Here is a 23,065-nt window from a genome sequence, read left to right as displayed (position 1 = left end):
TCATGAAAGTAATGAAGGGTGATTTATTTTTGAGCTCTGCAACTACTTGTATTACCTGTTGAAGGCGACATGTTTTCCTCTATCAACAAGAAGAGTTAGACAAAAGCTCAGCCTGGCCTTGCCTGAAAGGAAAACAGCTCTGGGTCAAGATCCTTCTCTCCATCTGCCAAGACACCACATTATAATACATGGCCTGACCTCTGCAGCCTTTCTTAACCTCCATGTGATCAGATTGTTCCTCAGAAGCTTTCTAGGACAACTGTTCTCCTTTTCAGGGACAAATGCCATTCCTTCACTCCTGGAAAAGGTTCAAGAGCCTTTTGCTGATTTGTGAAAGAGATTTGACCTTGTGAACTACCAACTGCTCCCAGGATGCATGACACCTAATGAGAGTCCATGATATAGGATAGCTTGTGGCCACTGAGGTCAACCAACACAAAGACACCCAAATGAACAGGCATGGTCTATTATATCATGCAGCCAATAGGGAATTCAATTGCATCAAACATCCTTTACGTAACCAATATACTCAACTCGGTCTGCTCTTAGATTTACTTAAGAGTTTTAAGGTGACCACACACAGGCAGATCTCTCATAGTACAAAATAGTAAGGAGAAGTCTGCTCCTATCGTGACTGTAGAGCCACATGGCTTCTTATGGGGCATATTCACTAAACTTGCCCTACACATGGAGCACACAGAAATGTTTCTGGTATTTACACGTACCACGCATTACGCAAGTAGTGCAACTCACAGTACCTATATGCCTGTATATGTCTGGAAAAGAATGCTGTCAACTGAAGCATTAACGTAGATGGTGACTACATACCTGGGGTTAGTTATGCTTCTGTGTGGGTCTCGATAAGGCACAAACAAAATAGACATTCACGGACCGTGGGTTGGGTTGATCAGCAGCAGAGTTCACTGTCCTCGTGGTGTTCATACATGACCTGGCCTGTAGATGGCACTGTTCTACTACTTGTATAACTAACAAGATTATCTTGACTGTTGTGGATCATTTGTTCCTGCTATGCCCTGGCTAAAAACACGGAATGAGGATGCTGTTATGTAGAGAGTTGGTGAATCCTGTAAATAGACCTAGTTTCAATGATCCTGCCTCCGAGACTACTGAACACAACAGTCCTTCTATTCCCCCCCCCCCCCCCCCCCACACACACACACACACACACACTCCTTTTTTTATTATTCTACTCTTTGTTTTCTATCTTCTTATCATAATCCTCTTCTATTTCATATACCTACATACCCCAATTAATCCACCATTTAGGTGAATTTAACCACTTCGGATCACATTGGATCACATTGATGACTGGGTCAGGAGCCAGAATCACATTGGCTGACATTGATGACAGGGTAGGGGTCGATTAAATTGGCTCCTGATTGGCTCAGGGAGTTCTGCGATCATAGTGATGGCAGAACAAGGGGGCTACAGCGATGGGAGAGCGGTGTGAACGGCGATAGTGGCGGGTCCGTGCGGCGTGACATCGGTAAGCTTTATTTTTTCAAACCAGCAGCCTCTGGTCCTTAAGAAGACAGAGACTGCTGGTACGGAAGTGGCTAAGGAGTCTTTTAAAACATGTACAACTGTGACATCTGAGTAGCAATGTATGCTAACCTGCACATTAACCACTTCCGGATTCTCGGTGCGTATATGTACGCCCCTGAATCCTGAAGTGTATTCCATGGAAACGGCCGCTCGTATGAGCGGCCGTTCCATGTCAGTTCACGGAGGGTGTCTCCGTGAACACCCTGCGAGCCGATCGGTGGCTCGCAGGGTAAATGTAAACACACGGGGAAGATCTTCCCCGGTGTTTACATGTATACGGCACTGCTGCGCAGCAGCGCCGTAGAGAAGATCGGTGATCCCCGGCCTCTGATTGGCCGGGGATCGCCGGCATCTGATAGGCTAAAGCCTATCCCATCAGGCGCAGGACGGAAATCCGTCCTGCGCCGCTCACAGGGGGAGGGAGAGGGAGGGAAGGGGAAGGAGGCCAGGAAGCGCTGCGGAGGGGGGCTTTGAAGAGCAACCCCCCCGCAAGCACAAGCAGCCGGCGGCGATCAGACCGCCCCAGCAGGACATCCCCCTAGTGGGGAAAAAAGGGGGGAAGTCTGATCGGCCTGGCTGCAACCTGATCTGTGCTGTGGGCTGGAGAGCCCACGCAGCACAGATCAGCACAACATTTCATGGTATAGAAGTGGTTAAAAAACCAATGTCAGGCAATGCACCGTTAAAAAAAAAGGGCACAAGGCTTTAAATACTAAGCAGCTTTTTGGCTTCAGCAGTATCTGTATCACTTACCTGAAATCAGCATTCAGTGATTTGGTCAGAATTATAGACTTGTGCATACACCAGATAAAAGTCATCCAACAAATGTCATATTTCGCCGTTTTGGATGACAAAATGTAGCTAAACAATGAGTAACCGATATCAGGTAGACTATTGGGCAGACATTGTGCAGTTGGCTGGCGTGTACAACTTCGTTCAAATGACATTGTTCCAGAGCATGTATGCATGTTGTGTGAAAGGCCACTTTCCACTTGTATGCACAGTTTTCGAGTGATATGACCGTTTGGAATATTGGTATGTGTGGACAAAGTCGTTTAAACTAACTGTTGTTTCTTTTTGCTGGAAGATGTTCTTTGTGCGACGCTGCTGTTTGTGTGCACCGACTTTTATCTAGTGTTTGTACAGTACGGTACTTTAGTTAGAGCACATGATCTCCATACTGCGCACGTATTGTTGCGTAACTTATGCAAAGAGGTAGTTTGGTGGCGTCGCACTCCCTTCCAAAATTATGCAATACACAGCAAGGAAATAAATAGGGCAAACATAAGTGGAACGCAGCGTGGCCAAGCATCCAGGAGGACGCAAAATGGGTATCGTTCGCCGCGAACGGTGCCCGCAACCCCCGCCTCCACTCCCACTGCTACCACAGTAACTTTGCCTCAACAGCGATGTCTGGTTTGTCTCCAACTTTGTACTACTACTTGCACAGGATGTCGCAATAAATGTGTATATCCATGGACAGGTGGTGCACATGTCTTCCTTCTTGGTGAATAACGTATTGTCGTGTCGCCAGTAAGTTGGGCGATGGGAGACCTGAATGACGGATCTCCCTGCTACCGCAAAACTCCCCGGCGACGCTAAATACTATTCCCCCTTCAAGTTGCCACAACTTGGAGGGAGATGTAATTCGGGGTCCGGCAGCCGCCCTGCATGGCATAACATTGCTGCTATAAGGCGCCTGGTTTCAGTGCCCAGCGGTGAGCTTCTTGCGCCAAAACCTGCTTCGTCCATACTTGTTCCAGGTCAGTGGCAGATTGGAGACTCAAGATCAGGAAGGAAGTCAGGAAATTGGCTTTGGCTGAGTTCTGTACAAACATGTCCCTAGCCTCTGTTGCTAGTTGTGTTGCCGTGGAAGGGAGAAGTGGGACAATAGCATGCCTAGAAATGAAGTGGTAGGGGTAAAGAGGTAAACCAGTGGTGTATCAATAGGAGATGCAGAGGTCGCGACCACACTGGGGCTCCTGAACCAGTGGGGCCTTCCTTCAACTACTTTATCAGCTCTTTATTGGTTCCAAGCTGGTAATGATCACCTCTATATGTGCTTTGATTAGTTGTAACTATTAATAGACTGTTCACCCCACAAAACTCCCCAGCCCACTGGCGTAACAATAGGGCCTGCAGCCCCTGCTCCCGCTGGGGCCTGATCGGGCCGTTTTGTGGGGGCTGGAGGGGTGGCAGCATGAGGGGAAAGCCTTGGCCACAGTCGGCGGGGAGAGGGGAAGTTCCCCCCCCCCTCTCCCTCACCTCGGGGCTCTCCCCTCTGCGCTCCCCTCCAGCTTAAGTTACAGTGTGAGCGGCGGGCAGATACATACCTTCCGTGCGTTCCACCGCATACTCCTCGCTCTAGCGTCTGTTGTCACTTCCGGAAGACGTCACTTCCGGGAGTGATGTCAGACGCTAGAGCATGGAGTATGCGGTGGAACGCACGGAAGGTATGTATCTGCCCGCCGCTGCCCACACTGTAACTTGAGCTGGAGGGGAGCGCAGAGGGGAGAGCCTCAAGGTGAGGGAGATGGGGGAACTTCCCCTCTCCCCACCGACTGTGGCCAAGGCTTTCCCCTCATGCTGCCACCCCTCCAGCCCCCACAAAATGGCCCAGAGCGGGCCCAAGCAGAGCCGGGCCGACACATAGGCTGGCGAGGCTACAGCCTCTGGGCGCCTGTCAATCAAATAAATCATGAGCGCACTTCAGATGATCGGATCCGTGCCTGCACGCCCGCCCGCCCTGCAATGTACCGGCCGCGGGTGTCAGCGGCGAGAATGTCTCTGTGTACACTCTCTCTCTCTGAGAGAATGTACAGTTGCCATGGCCACAAAGCTGCCTGCACCGCCCCCCGCTCTCAAGAGCCGATGTTGTAGCCAGCGTGCAGCTCACTCGTAAGCCCAATCCATGTTCGCTGTAGCTGACGCTTAGTGGCTCTCGCGTGAGTCCCGCCCGTGGTGGCCCGCCCCTTCACTTGATTGATGTGGTCAGTCACGGACGGTTTCTGCTTGCTGAGTCCGCGTCCGCCCCCTTTCCTCAGTCATCATGACGACAGTCACGTGACAGGGACGTCAGTAACGTCCCTCGCAGGCGTCTTCTCTTCTCTGGCTGGGCTGGCTTCTGGCTGCTGCTGCGTAATGGGGAATGGACTGCACCTGCCGCAGCCATAATAATAAAGTAAGTTAGTTAGTCAGTGCTGTGAATGAAGAGACAGTAAGTCAGCTTCAGTGTGTGTCACATAGATGATAGATAGTGAGTGACTGAGTCTGAGTGAGGAATAGAATAGTATCCTGACTGACTGCCTAGTTGTTTGCTATTGCTAAGAGATCTGCCTGCAAGCAAGCAGCATAGTGTCTGTCACCTGTGTATATAGGTGCAGAATGAGTTTGTGGATATAGTATACAGTATCATTCATTCTACACCTATAAACACATGTGGCCAGAATTATGCTGCATGCCTTAAAGTAGTTATCAGGCAAATATTTTAAAAAAAGCTTTACTCACCTGGGGCTTTTTCCAGCCCCCAGCAGCCGACTGTTCTACACTGTCACCTCCGCTCTCCCGGTCTCTGTGCTTGGTGCGGAAGCCGACCCCGAGGTCATCCGCACTGCGCATGCGTGAACCGCCGCTGTTAATCAAGCCCACGTTGTACGCGGCTTACAGTAAGCCTCATACAACGTGGGCATGATTGACAGTGGCAGTTTGCACCTTCCGCACCGAGCATGGAGACAGCGGCGGGGAGTGGAGGTGACAGCTTGGGACAGTCGGCTGCTAGGGGTTGGAGAAAGCCCCAGGTGAGTAAAGCTTTTCATGTAATATTTGCCTGATAACTACTTTAAAGGAAATTTGAGCTGAACTTACCTGGGGCTTCTTGCAGCCCCCTGGAGACCTCCTGTGCTGTGCCCGCAGCGTGGGTCCCAGACTCTCTGGCCAGCAGTGGGCCAACTCAATGCACTCCCGGGGGCGTTTGCCATATCTGCCATTTATAAAAATTGCTAATGCACATGTGCAGGAGCTACCGACTGGCGGAAAAATACTGTATTTGTGCATTATTTATTGTTACATTAAATGGGGGGGCGCACTTGAGGGGGGGGGGCGCACTTGGGCAGCCCAGCCTCTGTTGGTGGTGAACCTTGTCCCGGCCCTGGGCCCAAGGGAGGGGGGGGGGCAGCTCTGAAATTCTGCAGGGGGGCTCAGTGGGGCCTAGTTATGTCCCTGCCCCAGCCTACACCTCTCAAGACACTACAACTGTCCTTGGCAGGTTTTGGTGCTCCATATCAATTGTTACGTATAGAGCACTTGAGGAGGCTCAATGTAAACTTTGCACTGGTGCCCAGAGCACCTAAGCTAGGCTACTGAGGAGAACAATACCTTCAGCCTCGCTCAGCACGCCAGATCTCTTGGTGGCATGTCAGGTAGAGTAGTAGGTGTGATGATCTGCTCGGCTGCCTGTGCAGGCAGGCAGTTTTTTGGCCATTGTTTGGGTTTGCATGCTGCAGGACTCTGGAAAGAAGAGCTTCTGTCAGTTTTGCAGCTCGTGCTTGCTGAGGAATTTGCATACGTTGTCATGCAAATTGCCTGGCCACATTCATTGGAGGCGTGTACTATAAGTACTATGTCTTTCCCACAATGCTGGGCTGTTCATAAGGAGTCTTCCTGTGAAACACTCTGGAGAGTGTCAGCCATGCTCTTTGTTTGAAGATCAGCTTAGAGTAATTCCTGGAAACTGTGCTAGGCAGATTCCCTAATGCAGTTAGGATTGTTTATCTGTTTGTTTGTTCTGTTGCTGTTGTTCTGTCCCAGCGGTGGTCGACAGGAAATGGTTCTGATCTCTGTTCTTGGAGTATAGTTGGTGCAGAGGTTGCTACCAGCTATCTCTTCTGTTCTGTCTCCTTGGATCACGCTAGCCACTTTTCGCTAGCGCTGTGGATCCTTCTGTTCTGTCTCCTGGGATCGCGCTAGCCACTTTTCGCTAGTGCTGTGGATCCTTCTGTTCTGCTACTCTGTACCTGGATCACGCTAGCCACTTTCGCTAGTGCTGTGGATCCTATCTCTCGCTTGTCCCTGTTTTCGTGTGTCTGTCTTGTCTGCTACGGACGCTTGCTGGAGGCTCGGTGAGGTAACCGTTAAGCAAGCGTTCGCGTCCTCTGTTTCATGTTTGTCTGTCGATGGTTAGTTAGGCGTGCTTGTCTCTATTGTGCTTATCACGTGGAGACCGCGCATAACCGCGTGCACTGTTGCGAATGAGTGCGGTGTTCGCAGTTAGCTAGCGTTTGTTATTTTCCGCATCTCCTCATTGTATGATTTGCTGTGCCTTTGCTATCCTTGTATTCTGTTCTGATCTGCCTTGTGTCACTTCTGGCAATCGCCTTTCTTGCGGTTGCGTTTCTGTTTCGTATCTGCTGTTGTGTGTGCGCGGTCGCGGGGTGGCGACTAGATTGGCGCACACATATACAATCTGTCCCTTTGCTAGTTCTCATTCGCAATCGCTTCTCTTGCGATTGCGTTCTGCGCTTCGTACAATTCCTGTCTGGCATTTGTGGAGGTACAGAGGATTGGTTCCTCTGCACTCCCCAGCGCCATCTGCCGACAGGAATTTCCCTCTACGGATGCGTAGCACCTTTTGCTGGGTGCCTGCAAATATACGCTTGTGGAGGATTTACGCCGTATCAGCGCACACGTTGTGTGCTGATCACGGAGAAAGTTCCACAATCGTTACAGCAGGCCACTGAACATGGTACTAGACTGGATGGGAGGAGGTACCCCAAGTAGTAAGTAGCTCTTAAATGCTATGAAGAATAAATGATTGGTCTTACCTCAGATGAGGATTCACGTAATAAAAAGTATTTTATTGTACGTCAAGGACAACACATTTCACAGGTCTTACCCCCTTCAGGTCAATACAAAAGTGTCTATTTGGAAGGAACACCGAGGACCTGGAGCACCTGTTCTCAGTCCTCAGTGTTCCTTGCCAAAATACACTTTTATTGACCTGACAAAGTGGGTAAAACCCATGAAACGCATTGTATTTTTTTGTCCAATAAAATCATTTTTATTAAGCTACTGCTCATCTGAATAAGACCACTCATGTATTCATAATAGCATTTAAGAGCTATTTACTCCTTGGGGTGACTCCTCCCATCCAGCCTTGTACTTATTCTCTAGTATTCCCCTGTAATAGTATCCAGTGCTTTTTTATTTTATTATTATTTTTCAGAGATTGGCCAACTACTCTTAGGAGAAGAACAAAGATCTATCCATGTGAGGATGGAATTCTCCACATGCCTTTCATTGTGGTTGCCTTAGCAACCTATCTTTGTAAGTAGCACTCTTTTTCTATTTGTTTCCTTTATCTTCCGGTACTGGAGTTAATCAATGGAGGGCCCCCCCCACCAGATATACCTATATACCTACCTATATGCTACTTACTATTGTACATGGCAGATTCTCAGCATAGGCAGCAGGAGCATAACTACAAATCAAGGGCCCCACAGCAAAACTTTGATGGGGCCAGGGCCGGAGCTACCATAGGAAAAAAATTGGGCAATTGCCCCAGGGCCCCAGAGCCTGTAGGGGCCCCTAAGGTGTCTCTCCCTATCTTTAACTGTTGCTCCCCAGGGACTCTGCAGAGTCTGTTAAGTTGGGAGGTGATTGGGGGAGGGTCAGCAGCCAGCTCAGGGGCCCAGGAGGGAAATTTGGCTGCAACAAAGTGCCTCTAATGACGCTTTTTGGTCAGGGGTGTCTGTTGGGGGGCCCCCAGGCTAATTTTGCCCTAGGGCCCAATTGTTACTTTAACCGGCCCTGGATGGGGGCCCCAATGTGCTGCACACCCCTTCCATTGCCTCCCCTTGATGACCCTCACAGCCTGGAGCCCCATCTTACAACAAGTGTGGCCACCATAATCTTTACACCCATAACAAGTTTATCCACAAAAATACCTAATCTGAAGGATGGAACCCTTCACTGAAGGAAGGGAAGGTTATAGTTGGGCCCCCTCACAGCTCTGGGCTCCCCTGTAGCTATGCACACATGATAGGTGGCCCTGACCAGCTACAGACCATCTCGCTTGTGTACAAGGCTCTAACAAAACGATTGCCAGCTTTGTTACAGTGGCTGGATAGTGTAATGATTAAGGGCTCTGCCTCTGACACAGGAGACCAGAGTTTGAATCTCGGCTCTGCCTGTTCAGTAAGCCAGCAGCTGTTCAGTAGGTGACCTTAGGCAAGTCTTCCTAACACTACTACTGCCTTTAGAGTGCACCCTAGTGGCTTCAGCTCTGGCGCTTTGAGCCTGCCAGGGGAAAACTGCAATGTAAATGTTATTTGTCTATTCTGGTCTTGACTTTGTGAACGAGGCTCCCTTATTTATTCCTCAATGCAATTTGAAATACATCAATTCAGCTTTCACTCTGTGTCAGAAGTGTCCTAATTTTGCCTCTTCCTCCCGGCCTGTCCCGATCTCCCCTGATCACAGCGCTGCTGCCGGCTACATCTGTACAAAGCTCTACAATGTGTTTGGGCTGGGAACAGCTGTCTGATACTGTAAAATAAACACGTCTTAGCTTTATACAATCTCACTCACCAGTGCAGTAAAACAAAGCTTTCAGCGCCAAGTGAGAATCTCCTTCTTTCAAAGGTCTTTCTAACCATGTAATTCAGACTATCTCTAATTATTGTAAATATTTAACTATCAGAACCAGCGCTGACTATAAAGATAATGCTGAGTGCTTTTTGTTTTCACTGCTTTTTCTTTATGTAGATGACTTTTTTCCCCTCTGTGATAGAGTCTGAGTCGCTACGACTTACTGGCAGCTATTACATTATTTCTTTTTGTTGAAAATGCATCAACCTATGTCCACCTATAAACATTTAATCATTGTTGCCAGTCCTGAGTGTTGGGTGACCAGGGCCGGATTTGTACTCTTTACTGCCCAAGGCTACTGTCACCAGTCGCCCCCCCCCTTCAGTATAGGTAGCGAGATGACCCCTTCCGTCCAGTATAGGTAGCCTTATGACCTCTCCCACCTTTTCCGCCAGTATAGGTAGCCAGATGACTCCCTTAATCCCTCCTTTTCCCACCCCCCTTTTAGTATAGGTAGCCACTTGCCTTCACACCGCAGCAACCTTCAGTGTAAATCATTTCTCCGCACCTCTCCAGTTCAGAAGCTTCTTTTTCCTTTCCGTCCTCAAAGCTGCCCAAGTCCAGAGCCACCGGCCACAGTGCAAACGTGCACAGAGAGCAAGGTGGCTGCTGTACAGGTGACTAGCAACAGAGTACCGCGGTCAGGTGCTCGTCTGAGCTCCCTGCATTGCAGCATTTGCAACCTTGCAAATGCTGCACCAGTTTAGCTTGCTGCTTTGGTGCCCTAGGCCATGGCCTAGGTGGCCTTGGCCTAAATCCAGCCCTATGGGTGACTATTGGATGTCTGTAAGTGCACCTGAACTCCACTTCCCAACAATGCTTGACTCTGATGGGGGAGAAACTTGCTGATTGCTGTAGCCCTAAGGAGAGTCACATGATCAGCTGAGCGGCCACTGGAAACATTTGGAAAGGGCCAGGGCTTTTATAATAACAAGCTATAACTGATTAGTGAAGGGTCTGGTAAGCGGGAGGGGGCCCGATGCCCTCCATAGCAGGTGTTGGATAATGGCCACCCCATCACCCCGTTTTATACCAGTGTCACATAGCCCCTGGAATATGCGTCACATACAGCCTTGCAATGTAAACATGAGGGTGGGGGGCATCACATTTCTGCTGGCGGCTCCATTCCGTTTATTTTGGTGCTGCCAGCGCAGAAAGTCCTCTGCTCCTCTCCCCTGCACTCTCTGCAGAGTGGCTCATGCAGGCTTGGCTAGCACAGTGTTTCATCATTAAAATAACTAATAGTTGAAGGAACATGGTTGGCATGGCCAACTACTGTTAAAGGGAAGGTCCAAGCAGTTTAAAGATAAAAAATCCTTTTACCTGGAGCTTGCTCCAGCCCCCTGCAACCGTCTTGGGCCCTCGCTGCAGCTCTGGTGGCTCCCGGTCCCCTCCGGTGGAGATGCCGACCTCGCCAGGTCGGCTTCTCCTGCGCTCCAGCATGCAGCTCACTGGTCGCACTGACGTCATCCGGACTGTACTGCGCAGACGCAGAACTACTCCGCCTGCGCAGTACAGGCCGGATGATGTCAGTGCGACTCTGAGAGCCGCTCGCACAGGCGCAGTGGACATCCTGTGCCGGAGGTGACCCCGGGCCATTGACGGTCAGTGGAGCTGCGGCGAGGGCACATGACGTCTGGCAGGGGCTGGAGGAAGCCCCAGGTAAGTGGAGTTTTTTATTTTAAATAAGCTCGGCTGTGTCCTTTAAGGGCCTGTTTTCACTACACTCACATTCTGGATGCAGAAATCTCCAATGAATAGAATACCTATGAGCCTGTTTTCACTAAACGCAATTTTTCAGATGCAGAAAAATTATGAGAAATGGATGCAAGATGCAGAAATCTGTAACATGCCTTCCATAATTTTTCTGCATCATAAAAATCGGGTATGGTGTAAACAGGCTCATAGGTATTCATTGGAATTGTAAACAGGCTCATAGGTGTTCATTGGAATCAGTTTTTCTGCATCCAGGGTCCACACGTAGTGGAAACAGGCTCTAAGAGTCTAAACTACTTTTTGGTTTTGAATAGAGGTTGGAAGGATTAGAAAATCTGGTAAGCATGTACTGTTATTTATGTCCTCAGTTGGGGAACTGGCAATCACCTCTTGCATGTACATCTAACCAAGTGGCATCCACCCACTAGTTGGGACATGTGGCGGTTTCTTACATGACAGTATACGCATGGGCCACAAATGCTCCTATTTGGTCGAATGAAACATTTTGCAGTTATGCACCTGCCAGCTCCAGGGGTGCCTCTAGCCATTTTGTCACTCCAGGCGAGAAAACCTGTGCCCCCCCCGCCCCCATAGTGCCCCCTCCATGAAAATAATCGTAATGCAGCAGCGTTTAACTAGAAAATAATCGTAATGCGGCAATATTTCACCTGAAAATAATCGTAATGCAGCATTGCTGCAGCGCTTCACCAGAAAATAAATGTAAATGTGGCAGCGTTTCACCAGAAAATACGCAATGTGGGCAGCGTTTCACCAGAAAATACACATAGGCAGGGCTCCTCTCCCCTATCCCCCCCTTCCCATTAGTCCCTCCTAGTAGCCCTGATACCTGCCTGCACCTATAAGAAAAAAAACATTTACTCACCTGCAGAAGACTCTTTCTCCAGGCCTCCCTAATCTCCAGTGCAGGGCTTCAGATGCCATTTTCCCGTAGCCCTGCTCTGCCTGCCGGAACCCACAGACTCTGCAGACTGCAGAAGTGAGCTTACGGGCTGTGGTCAGTGAACTGGCATGAGTTCAACACCTGGGGACACACCATTTGGTGGGTGGGCAGCCGCGGTCCCCCCATGAATCCCCATGTATACATCAATCAGGGAGTGTAATCCTTCCTCCCTCCTCCTCCTGTCTTGTCTTCCAGGGATTTGCAGTATGTCAAAAGCCAGCTTACATACATTGGCCAGGAATCAAACCCAGGTCAACTGCTTAGAAGGCAGCTATGCTCACCACTATACCACCAACACTACATGCCCAAGCCAGCCTAGCATGTACCATTGTGATATACCCAAGAGAAAAATGAGCTTGCTTAGGGACTTGTAGGATGTCAAAAGCCAGCTTACATGCATTGGCCGGGAATCGAACTCAGGTCAACTGCTTAGAAGGCAGCTATGCTTACCACTATACCACCAACGCTACATGCTGAAGCCAGCCTAGCATGTACCATTGTGATATACCCAAGAGAAAAATGAGCTTGCTTAGGGATTTGTAGGATGTCAAAAACAACCTCACATACATTGGCCAGGAATCGAACCCAGGTCAACTGCTTAGAAGGCAGCTATGCTCACCACTATACCACCAACGCTACATGCTGAAGCCAGCCTAGCATGTGCCATTGTGATATACCCAGGAGAAAAATGAGCTTGCTTAGGGATTTGTAGGAGGACAAAAGCCAGCTTACATACATTGGCCGGGAATCAAACCCAGGTCAACTGCTTAGAAGGCAGCTATGCTCACCACTATACCACCAACGCTACATGCTGAAGCCATCCTAGCATGTACCATTGTGATATACCCAAGAGAAAAATGAGCTTGCTTAGGGATTTGTTGAATGTCAAAAGCCAGCTTACATACATTGGCCGAGAATCAAACCCAGGTCAACTGCTTAGAAGGCAGCTATGCTCACCACTATACCACCAATGCTACATGCTGAAGCCAGCCAGCCTAGCATGTACCATTGTGATATACCCAAGAGAAAAAAGAGCTTGCTTAGGGAGTCGTAGGATGTCAAAAACCAGCTTACATACATTGGCCGGGAATCGAACCCAGGTCAACTGCTTAGAAGGCAGCTATGCTCACCACTATACCACCAACGCTACATGCTGAAGCCAGCCTAGCATGTACCATTGTGATATACCCAAGAGAAAAATGAGCTTGCTTAGGGACTTGTAGGATGTCAAAAGCAACCTCACATACTGTACATTGGCCAGGAATCGAACCCAGGTCAACTGCTTGGAAGGCAGCTATGCTCACCACTATACTACCAACGCTACATGCTGAAGCCAGCCTAGCATGTACCATTGTGATATACCCAAGAGAAAAATTTGCTTGCTTATTTGCCTAATTTGCTAGATGAAAGCAGTGGGACACATGGTGATACTGCTTACAGGCTTCAATTCAAGACTTTAGAAAGATCATGTGCCCCCCTGGATGATGCTGGTGTAACACACACAGCAATGGACAGCAATTTGAAGTCTGAAAGATTCCAGGGCAAGGGTGGAAAGGATGAAAAGCTAGGTGGTCATGCAACCATTCCTGCTAACCTAAAGCTTACTTGTGTCTTACAACACATTGGCTTAAGACTTTACCAACTCCAATGCTCTGATATGGGGAAGCTTCTCTGTTTGCTGTTTTTTTTTTTTTTTTTTAAAGTGTGGTGTCACAGTTCACTTATCTCTTCAACTACAAGAAAGGCCCAGGAGTAGTCTTAGCTACCGTATCATCTATGTTAAGGCAGGGCCCTTATTACACTTTCTCTTACAGGGCTATGGAAACCGTTTTGCCTATGCGATAAAGCGAGGTACAAAAATTAAATCATGCCTAGCAGAGGATGGTTTCAATCAATCAACCTCTGGGTTATGGGCCCAGCACGCTTCCGCTGCACCACTCTGCTTATGTTTGTATATAACCTTCAAGTTTAAAAAGGGTACATTAGTTGAAATAGTTACACTACTATCTATGTTACAGCAAGGCCCTAATGACACTTTCTTTTACGGGGCTAGTGCCACCGATTGGCCCATGTGGTAAAGCAAGGTGTAAAAACCAAAGTACACCTAGCAAAGGATGGTTTCGATCCATTGACCTCTGGGTTATGGGCTCAGCACGCTTCTGCTGCGCCACTTTGCTGCTGTACAGCAGATGCTTTGTTGTAGGAAAAAGTGAGTGAGACTGCTTAGCCGTACGGAAAAATGGGCACTCCTTTGTCTACTTCTTTCTGGCCTTTGTCATCATAAAAGGATCGTAGAAGTATATGTAGAAATTTGATATATACATGTTTTGTTTGATGTGGCGTTAAACTTCTTGGGCTGTCCCTGGGTGGGCTTGACCCACCAACCTTTCAGTTAACAGCTGAATGCGCTAACCGATTGTGCCACAGAGACTGTGCATGCAGTTGCTGTTGAATTATTTTATGGGGATGTATGTGTGTCTTTTGGAGGGAGGAAGTAAGTCTGCTTCAAGCTTTTGACCTCCTACAAATCCCTAAGCAAGCTCATTTTTCTCTTGGGTATATCACAATGGCACATGCTAGGCTGGCTTCAGCATGTAGCGTTGGTGGTATAGTGGTGAGCATAGCTGCCTTCCAAGCAGCTGACCTGGGTTTGATTCCTGGCCAATGTATGTGAGCTGGCTTTTGACATCCTACAAATCCCTGGAAGACAAGATCCCTGGAAGACAAGAAAGGAGGAGGAGGAAGGAAGGAATGAAGGAAGGATAAAAATAATAGATCACAAAAACAAGATTAGCTCTCAAAAGAGCTGTTGTGGGGTGCTATTTTAAGAATCAGCCAGGAACAAGAGTCTAACTAATCTTTCCCTATGAGAGTCTGCCAGCAGCTTTCCCTAATTACTGCAGGGACATGAGTGACTGTAATGGCCGGTGCTGTCTGCCTTATATAAGGGGTGGGGTGGCTCCAGGAGATAGTGTAGCCTGATTGGCTACAATGGGCCTGCTGACTGTGATGTAGAGGGTCAAAGTTGACCCTAATGGTGCACTATGGGGGTGAACCGAACCTCTGGGAAAGTTTGCGTTCGCATGAGATCGCAAACCACCCAAAGTTCGCCTGGAACCATTAGCCGGCGAACTGTTCGGGCCATCTCTACATGCTAGGAGGTACAGGGAGGGCTGCCAGACATTGCTGAAGGCTTGGTAAGTATTTGGAGGAAAAGGTTGGAGCCTTTTTAGCCGGTTGCTCAAGCAACCGGCAAGCACAGGTATCTGACATCAGGCGATTCCCACCAGGGCCAGATACTGGGGACTGGAGTACATATTATCTCAGCGTTGGACAGTTGGGTGCAGGGTGAGCTGAGTGACGGCTCTCCATTCTACCGCTAAACTCCCCGGTGGCGTTAAATACTATTCCCCCTCAGAGTCGTCGCAACTTGCAGGGAGATGTAATTAGGGATCTGGCGATCGTCGGATCCCCGAATTACTCTTACGCGCCCCACGCAGCATAACACTAGTGCTATGGCTGCACCCAACTTCGGCACTTGGCGCTGAGTGCCGAGCGCCAAAATGAACTGATTCCTGGGGACTGTGCTGTACACCTGACACTCTCCAACCTTTGGAAACGTTCCCTCAAAAAAACTCACTTTTTCTGACAAGCATATGTTCTGACTTACTAGAAACTTTAAAAACACACTGGCCTCTATTCATAAAGGGCTGTGCGATAAAAAAATCAGGTAGTTAAAATTCCTCATTCAGTGTTTTAGACTTTTGTTTGCTAACTCATAAATATGTTCACAGGTGCAGTAGAAGTTTGGTAATTTACCGTAAAATGGGCTTCAATTGACAAAAAGCTGTTTGGAAACAGCAGAAGTGTGCGGAACTGTCTCTGTGTTGTTACATGCTGTTCCATGCAGTGAGGGCATTACAATGGTAAGAGGCATCCAGCAATATGCCTTTGGAATGTACATGTTTATTATACTGCCTCTGTTCCCTCTAAATCTGTACATTACAGCATTTCTTAACATTTTATTTTATTGCCACAGCTTAGATGAACTCCAAGAAACATTAAAGATGCCATGCTTAGGTGATTTCCCCACTAGCTCCTCCGCATCTTCAAACAGGAAAGAGTTAAATGTCTGAAGGGCTACAGGGGAAACCTCTTTATTCCTGCTCTCTCCTACGCTGTTTGAGGGGTAGAAGCTATCGTATCCTATCAGCATTCAATCAGCGTGACTTGCAGGAGACAGGGGCTGTTTTTTATTGGCTCTCTGCTCCTGTCAGTCTTAGGTTATACCTCTCTGCTTCTGTGAGTCACGTCTCCCACACAGTCTCCGCACTGTTTCCAACACACCAGAGCAGCCGGTAATCACTGCATATGTTTCTGGGCTTTACCGCATGTTCTAGTCTTTATGAATTGACATTAACCGATGTGTTAAGGTATTGTATTTACTGCACCTACAGAGCTGACATCAGAAATTTGGGGCCCCTCACACATCATCAGGCCTGCCTCCCCCCCCCCCCAATTTCATCGCACAGCACACAAAAATTTTCCCCCTCATTATAAGTAGGTAGCCAGGTATAGGTGCCCCCTGTATAGGGTAGCCAGATATAGTTGCCCCCAGCATAAGTAGCCAGTAAAGTTGCCCCAGTATAGGTAGCTAGTATAGTTGCCCCAGTGTAGGTAGTATAGTTTCCCCCAGTGTAGGTAGTATAGTTGACCCAGTATAGGTAGCTAGTATAGTTGCCCAAGTATAGGTAGTATAGTTGCTCCCAGTATAGGCAATATAGTTATACTGTACAATACAATAACATTTGTAAAGTGCTTTTCTCCCATAGGACTCAAAGCGCAGTATAGGTAGCTAGTATAGTTGCCCCAGTATAGGTAGTAAAGTTGCCCTAGTATAAGTATCTAGTATAGTTGCCCCCAGTGTAGGTAGTATAGTTGCCACTGTATTGGTAGCTAGTATAGCTGCCCCAGTATAGGTAGCTAGTATAGTTGCCCCAGTATAGGTAGCAAGTATAGTTGCCCCAGTATAGGTAGTATAGTTGCCCACAGTATATGTAATATAGTTGCCCCAGTATAGGTAGCTAGTATAGTTGCCCCAGTATAGGAAGTATAGTTGCCCCAGTATAGGCCATAAAGTTACCTCAGTATAAATAGCTAGTATAGTTGCCCCAGTATAGGTAGTATAGTTGCCCCAGTATAGGTAGCTAGTATAGTTGCCCCAGTATAGGTAGCAAGTATAGTTGCTCCCAGTATAGGTAGTATAGTTGCCCCCAGTATAGGTAATATAGTTGCCCCAGTAAAGGTAGCTAGTATAGTTGCCCCAGTATAGAAAGTATAGTTGCCCCAGTATAGGTAGTAAAGTTGCCTCAGTATAAGTAGCTAGTATAGTTGCCCCAGTATAGGTAGTATAGTTGCCCCAGTATAGGTAGCTAGTATAGTTGCCCCCAGTATAGGTAATATAGTTGCCCCAGTATAGGTAATATAGTTGCCACAGTATAGGTAGTATAGTTGCCCCCAGTATAGGTAATATAGTTGCCCCAGTAAAGGTAGCTAGTATAGTTGCCCCAGTATAGAAAGTATAGTTGCCCCAGTATAGGTAGTAAAGTTGCCTTAGTATAAGTAGCTAGTATAGTTGCCCCAGAATAGGTAGCTAGTATAGTTGCCCCAGTATAGGTAGCTAGTATAGTTGCCCCAGTATAGGTAATATAGTTGCCCCAGTATAGGTTGTATAGTTGCCCCAATATAGGTAGCTATTATAGATGCCCCAGCCCCCCACCTTCCACGCTCCCCCCTCCAGATATTCAATTAGTGGCAGCGGTTGGGGAATGACTCACCTGACTTCCGCATTCCTGACATCGTAGGACGTTCCACAGGTCTTCTCTGCCTTCAATGCCGCTCACTGTACTTTCTGATTAGCATACAGTGAGCGGCATTGAAGGTGGAGAAGACCCGTGGAACGCAGCGCTCCGGCGCCTGTAATGCAGAAGTCAGGTGAGTTACTCACCGCTCGCTGCCGCTGACACTAATTTAATATCTGGAGAAGGGAGTGTGGAAGGGGGGGCCCAGGTGAGGGGGGATGGGGGAGGGGTTTCCCCTCCTTCCAGCACTGTTACCCCCTCCTGCCCCTCACTCCAGTGATAGTTGTCCCCCCTGATGGCGGCCCTAACCGCACAAGTAATTTACCTCACTGCTTGGTAATTTCAGCTTTTCATGCGGTAACAGCCTTGATGAATTGACATTATCCTAAGTGCTTGGTAAAGTCAGCTGTTTTCTGAATTACCCCATGCGGGAATGCTTTATGAATCGAGGCCACTGCCTTTAGGTATGAATATTGTATATTACCCCACCTCCAGTTCCCCCCCATTCCTTTAGATTGTAAGCTCGCATGGACAGGACTCTATCACCCATCTATATCTTGGAATTTGTTATACATTTTATTTATCATGTTACTTTTGTCACTGTAATAGCAATTCTGTATTTTGCATTAGTTCTTTATTTTTTACCAATTCTGTGTTTTGTTTGTTGGTGTATGCCATTGTCTGTATTATTTTGTACTCCATATGTGTATCTTACTTTGTACAGTGCCACAGAATATGTTAGTGCTTTATAAACCAATAATAATTATTATAAGGTAGTGCACTGCAACACAAAACATCACATAGCTTTCTCAGATTACAGTATCATTCAAAAAAATAACCAAAGATAGACCGCTGCCCCTACAAAGAACATATTATTTTTTACTTCAAACACTATTAAGTGTGTAAGTCAGAAAAGACACCTTGTTAAAGAAGACCATTGGTGAAGAATACAGAGCCTACAATATTAACCTATTTTGGTTCCTGGACGTAGAAACTACGTCCAGGAACCATGTGCGCTACCGCGCGCCCCCGCGGCCGATCGCGCGCGTGCACGCGCACTCCCGACCGCGGATTCGGTAGCCAGGGAATCAATGTATCGGGCTATGGTGCCCGATCACTGATTCCTCTCCCCCGCTGAAAAAGCGACAGCTTCTCTAGGAAGCTGCGCCTTTTCTGGCCGTTTCCTCCCCGATGCGCCACTCTAAGCGTGTGTTACGCTTAGAGTGATGTCATGTAAACAAACTCATGTTTGTTTAATAGTAATACTACAACTGAAAATAAAAATAAATTAAAATGAACACACATTTACATTATAAATCTATTGTTTACCCCCCCACCCTCCCAAAACTACCCAAATAAAATGTTTACTATAAAAAAAAAAAAAAAAACATTACAATTAAAAAAAAAAACATGTAAGTATTTACCTAAGGGTCTAAACTTTGTAAATATCAATGTAAAGATGAAATATTTCTATATTTTTTTTATTTTAAACTTGTTAATAGTGATAGATGCAAAATGGAAAAAATGCACCTTTATTTCCAAATAAAATATTGTCGCCATACATTGTGATAGGGACATAATTTTAACGGTGTAATAACCGGGACATATGGGCAAATACAATACGTGAGTTTTAATTATGGAGGCATGTATTATTTTAAAACTATAATGGCTGAAAACTGAGAAATAATGAGTTTTTCCATTTTTTTCTTATTCTTCCTGTTAAAATGCATTTACAGTAAAGTGGCTCTTAGCAAAATGTACCCCCCAAAGAAAGCCTAATTGGTGGCGGAAAAAAACAAGATATAGATCAGTTCATTGTGATAAGTAGTGATAAAGTTATAGGCTAATGAATGGGAGGTGAACATTTCTCTCGTGAAAACCACGGAACCTGAATGGGTTAAGGCCCGTACCCACCTCGCGATTTTTCAGACGATCTTCCTGACAACATGCATATTTTAGAGTGATGAGCGGTCGTTTCCACGATCTTGCGACATGGCTACAGGAGAGCGATCATGCGACTGTCATTTAGCGTCGCCAGGGCTGGTTCTAGGTACAATGAGGCCCCAGGGCAAAAGTAATTTGGGGGCTCTCCTAGCAACACCCCTCTGCATTGCCCCAGCCAGCTCCCAGGACTTATCCCACCACCCTCCAAGCCACACAAAATCATTAGTTGTGCATGATATGTCCCCAAAAGCATTGTTAGGGTCCTCTATATACCCCTCCTTTTTTATCTTACAAATTCGGAGGGTACACAAGGGTCTTACGTAATGCAGGCAGGATGCAGGAGACCTCATCATGCTCTGGACTCTCTTCCTCAATCCATGGAGGCATGTATGGGATCACCATAGCTGGAGGGGAGGGGGAGACCCTTAGGGGCCTCTACAGGCCCTGGGACAATTGCCCCCTTTGCCTCAATATTGACCATCATGGTGGATCTTCAAGATCCCAAATGACTCAGGCGCAAAGTACCGCGATCACTTGAAATCTCATTCACACCCATCGTGTGCCGGCACGTGATGTCATGCATACCCGCCGTCAGGAAGATGGATCAGGGTGCGCTCGTTGTTAGGGAGGTGTTGCTGGATCAATCTTCCTTTCTATCGCGGTGTGAGTATTCAGCTATAGGGCCTCGATTAATGCTGCAAGGATCGCCGGGTGGGTTAATCACTCACTCGCTTGCCCGTAACTCGTTAATGTCAGAAACTTGACCCACTACTCAGCAAAGCAGGCATGGTGTGTGTTTTTTAAAGGCTTTAAAAACTGTGGCCACCTCTCCTGTGTCATCTTGGCCTGCCCCCAGCTCAGCAGATGCGGCCTCAGTGGTGGCTGCTGAGCTGGGGCGACACACAGGTGGGGGTGGCCACAGAGCTTCAAAAGACTTCAGAAAAATGGCTGCAGCTGTCTTGCAGATGGAGAAAATAGAGTTTCTGACAGTAATGAACTACAGGCCAGTGGGTGAGTAATTAATCCTCAAATTAATTAATTAATCCAATTCTTGCAGCAGTCATAGAGAGCCATGCATTGCAGGTTCTTGCAATGGCTTATTTTTTAACACATGGTCATCTTTAATCTAGAGGAGTATTAAAGCCTTTTTTAAAGTTTCCTCTTACACCTGCCTGGTTTGTTTCTCTGTCTGTTACCCCATCAATCAGCTTCCCTTCGATTTCTGGAGCCACAACCAGTGGCATAGCAGTAGGGGGTGCAGAGGTTGCGACCGCATTGGGGCCATTGGGCTAGATGGGCCCCGAGGGGCCCACCCTCAACCACAGTACTAGCTCTTTATTGGTCCTGTGCTGATAATATCCAAGTCTATAGATGCTTTGAATAGTAGTGATCATTAGCAAACTGTTTCCCATCCTCGTCTTGCACCTCTGACACTGTAGTTGTCCTTGTTAGGTTTTGGTGCGCCGTATCAATTGCTGTGGCAAACCCAGGATTTTCAAGGGGGGGATTCCTGAAAGGTTTCCCTCAGCCACGCACAATACAGTATAATAATATGGTAGGACTTCATGCTGGGTACACATAATGCAATTTCCCATCTGACCGACAAAGGGATCGATCGGGAGCAGTTTGGATACAGATAATAATGAGGACAGCTGATATTGGTAATGAAGGGGAAAGTGAAGCATTCACACAGCAGGGCACAGGGCTGTGCTCATACCTGGCTCAGAGCTGCTCCACGCACTGTACACACACTGCTGCTACATACAAAGTCAACTGTAGCAGGGAAAGAAAAGGGGCGGTGCTGTGAGCTGAAGGATGCCTGCAGATATTCTGGTGTCTCAACTTGTGACTGTCCTCAGACACTAGACTGTCCCTGGTCTGTGGGGGATTCTGGGCAGCTGTAATCCCCCCTGCGTTTGCCTATGTCAATTGTTATGTATAGCGTGCTTGGTGGGCCCAATGTAAAACTTGCACCGGGGCCTACAGTACAGCTTCTTAGCTATGCCAATGGCCACAACTGCACGTTATTTTGTTTCCCAAAGTCAAAAAGGCAATTAATAAGAAATACTTAATAGTAAATATTTATATAGTGCTATCATCTTCCACAGCGCTGTACAGAGTATATTGTCTTGTCACTAACTGTCCCTCAGAGGGACTCACAATCTAATCCCTACCATAGTCATACGTTCATGTATGTATCATGTAGTGTACATTTCATAGTCTGGGAGGACATTCAAACTCATTGGAGACAGTGCCCTGGCTGGGATTTGAACCAGGGACCCAGCGTTGCAAGGTGAGAGTGCTAACCACTACCCTACCACACTGCCCATGGTGTGATGTGCTAACCACTACCCTACCACACTGCCCATGGTGTGATGTGCTAACCACTACCCTACCACACTGCCCATGGTGTGATGTGCTAACCACTACCCTACCACACTGCCCATGGTGTGATGTGCTAACCACTACCCTACCACACTGCCCATGGTGTGATGTGCTAACCACTACCCTACCACACTGCCCATGGTGTGATGTGCTAACCACTACCCTACCACACTGCCCATGGTGTGATGTGCTAACCACTACCCTACCACACTGCCCATGGTGTGATGTGCTAACCACTACCCTACCACACTGCCCATGGTGTGATGTGCTAACCACTACCCTACCACACTGCCCATGGTGTAGTGGTTAGCACTTTTGTAGTATCGTGGAGATGGAGTTGTATTGTTTGCCTTGTCTTTATTGCTGCCTGTGTCACATTTAAAGGACAACTGAATCAGAAGAATATGAAGGCTGCCATATTTATTTCCTTTTAAACAATACCAGTTGTCTGGCAGCTCTGCTGGTCTATTTGGCTGCAGCAATGAGGGAATCACACCAGAAACAAGCATGCAGTTAATCTTGTCAGATCTGACAATAATGTTAGAAACACCTGGGGCTTGATTCACAAAGCGGTGCTAACTGTTAGCACGCCTGTGAAAACCCCCTTAGCACGTCTAAACTAGCTTTTCGCACGCAAAACTTTACGCACGCAAAACTTTATGCGCGTAAAACTTTACGCATGCACTGCACAGAGCGCAGGGCGCTCCGCGCGAAGTGCCCATTAAAGCCTATGGGACTTAGCACGCGCATAGGACTTTGCGCACATAAAACTTTGCACGCGGTACTCTGCTTCCCTGCAGCTGCACACCTCATCTTCATTCAGGGCTCGTTTCCACTATTGCGTTGCGAAATCGCTGTGGCAAAATTCGCATACAAATGCGAATTTCGCATGAAAATTCGCATGAATGACGATGTATGCAAATGTAACCATGGCAATGCCGGTGTGCTTTTCCATTGATTTCATGTGAATTCGCATGAAAATTCACAT

At 47.5% G+C, this 23,065-nt stretch overlaps 4 non-coding genes across 4 annotated transcripts; all 4 read right to left on the bottom strand.

The window, feature by feature from the left end:
- Positions 1–12,282: 12,282 nt before the first annotated feature.
- On the bottom strand, positions 12,283–12,354 carry TRNAR-UCU (transfer RNA arginine (anticodon UCU)). Its single transcript has one exon. It is a non-coding gene; the product is annotated as a tRNA-Arg (tRNA).
- Positions 12,355–12,451: 97 nt separating this feature from the next.
- On the bottom strand, positions 12,452–12,523 carry TRNAR-UCU (transfer RNA arginine (anticodon UCU)). The gene has a single exon. It is a non-coding gene; the product is annotated as a tRNA-Arg (tRNA).
- A 97-nt stretch (positions 12,524–12,620) lies between these two features.
- On the bottom strand, positions 12,621–12,692 carry TRNAR-UCU (transfer RNA arginine (anticodon UCU)). Its single transcript has one exon. It is a non-coding gene; the product is annotated as a tRNA-Arg (tRNA).
- A 270-nt stretch (positions 12,693–12,962) lies between these two features.
- Positions 12,963–13,034, bottom strand: TRNAR-UCU (transfer RNA arginine (anticodon UCU)). The gene has a single exon. It is a non-coding gene; the product is annotated as a tRNA-Arg (tRNA).
- Positions 13,035–23,065: the final 10,031 nt, after the last annotated feature.

The sequence above is a fragment of the Hyperolius riggenbachi genome, chromosome 1 (genome assembly GCF_040937935.1).
Source record: "Hyperolius riggenbachi isolate aHypRig1 chromosome 1, aHypRig1.pri, whole genome shotgun sequence".
Lineage (NCBI taxonomy): Eukaryota > Metazoa > Chordata > Amphibia > Anura > Hyperoliidae > Hyperolius > Hyperolius riggenbachi.
This window is presented reverse-complemented; position numbering and strand designations above follow the sequence as displayed.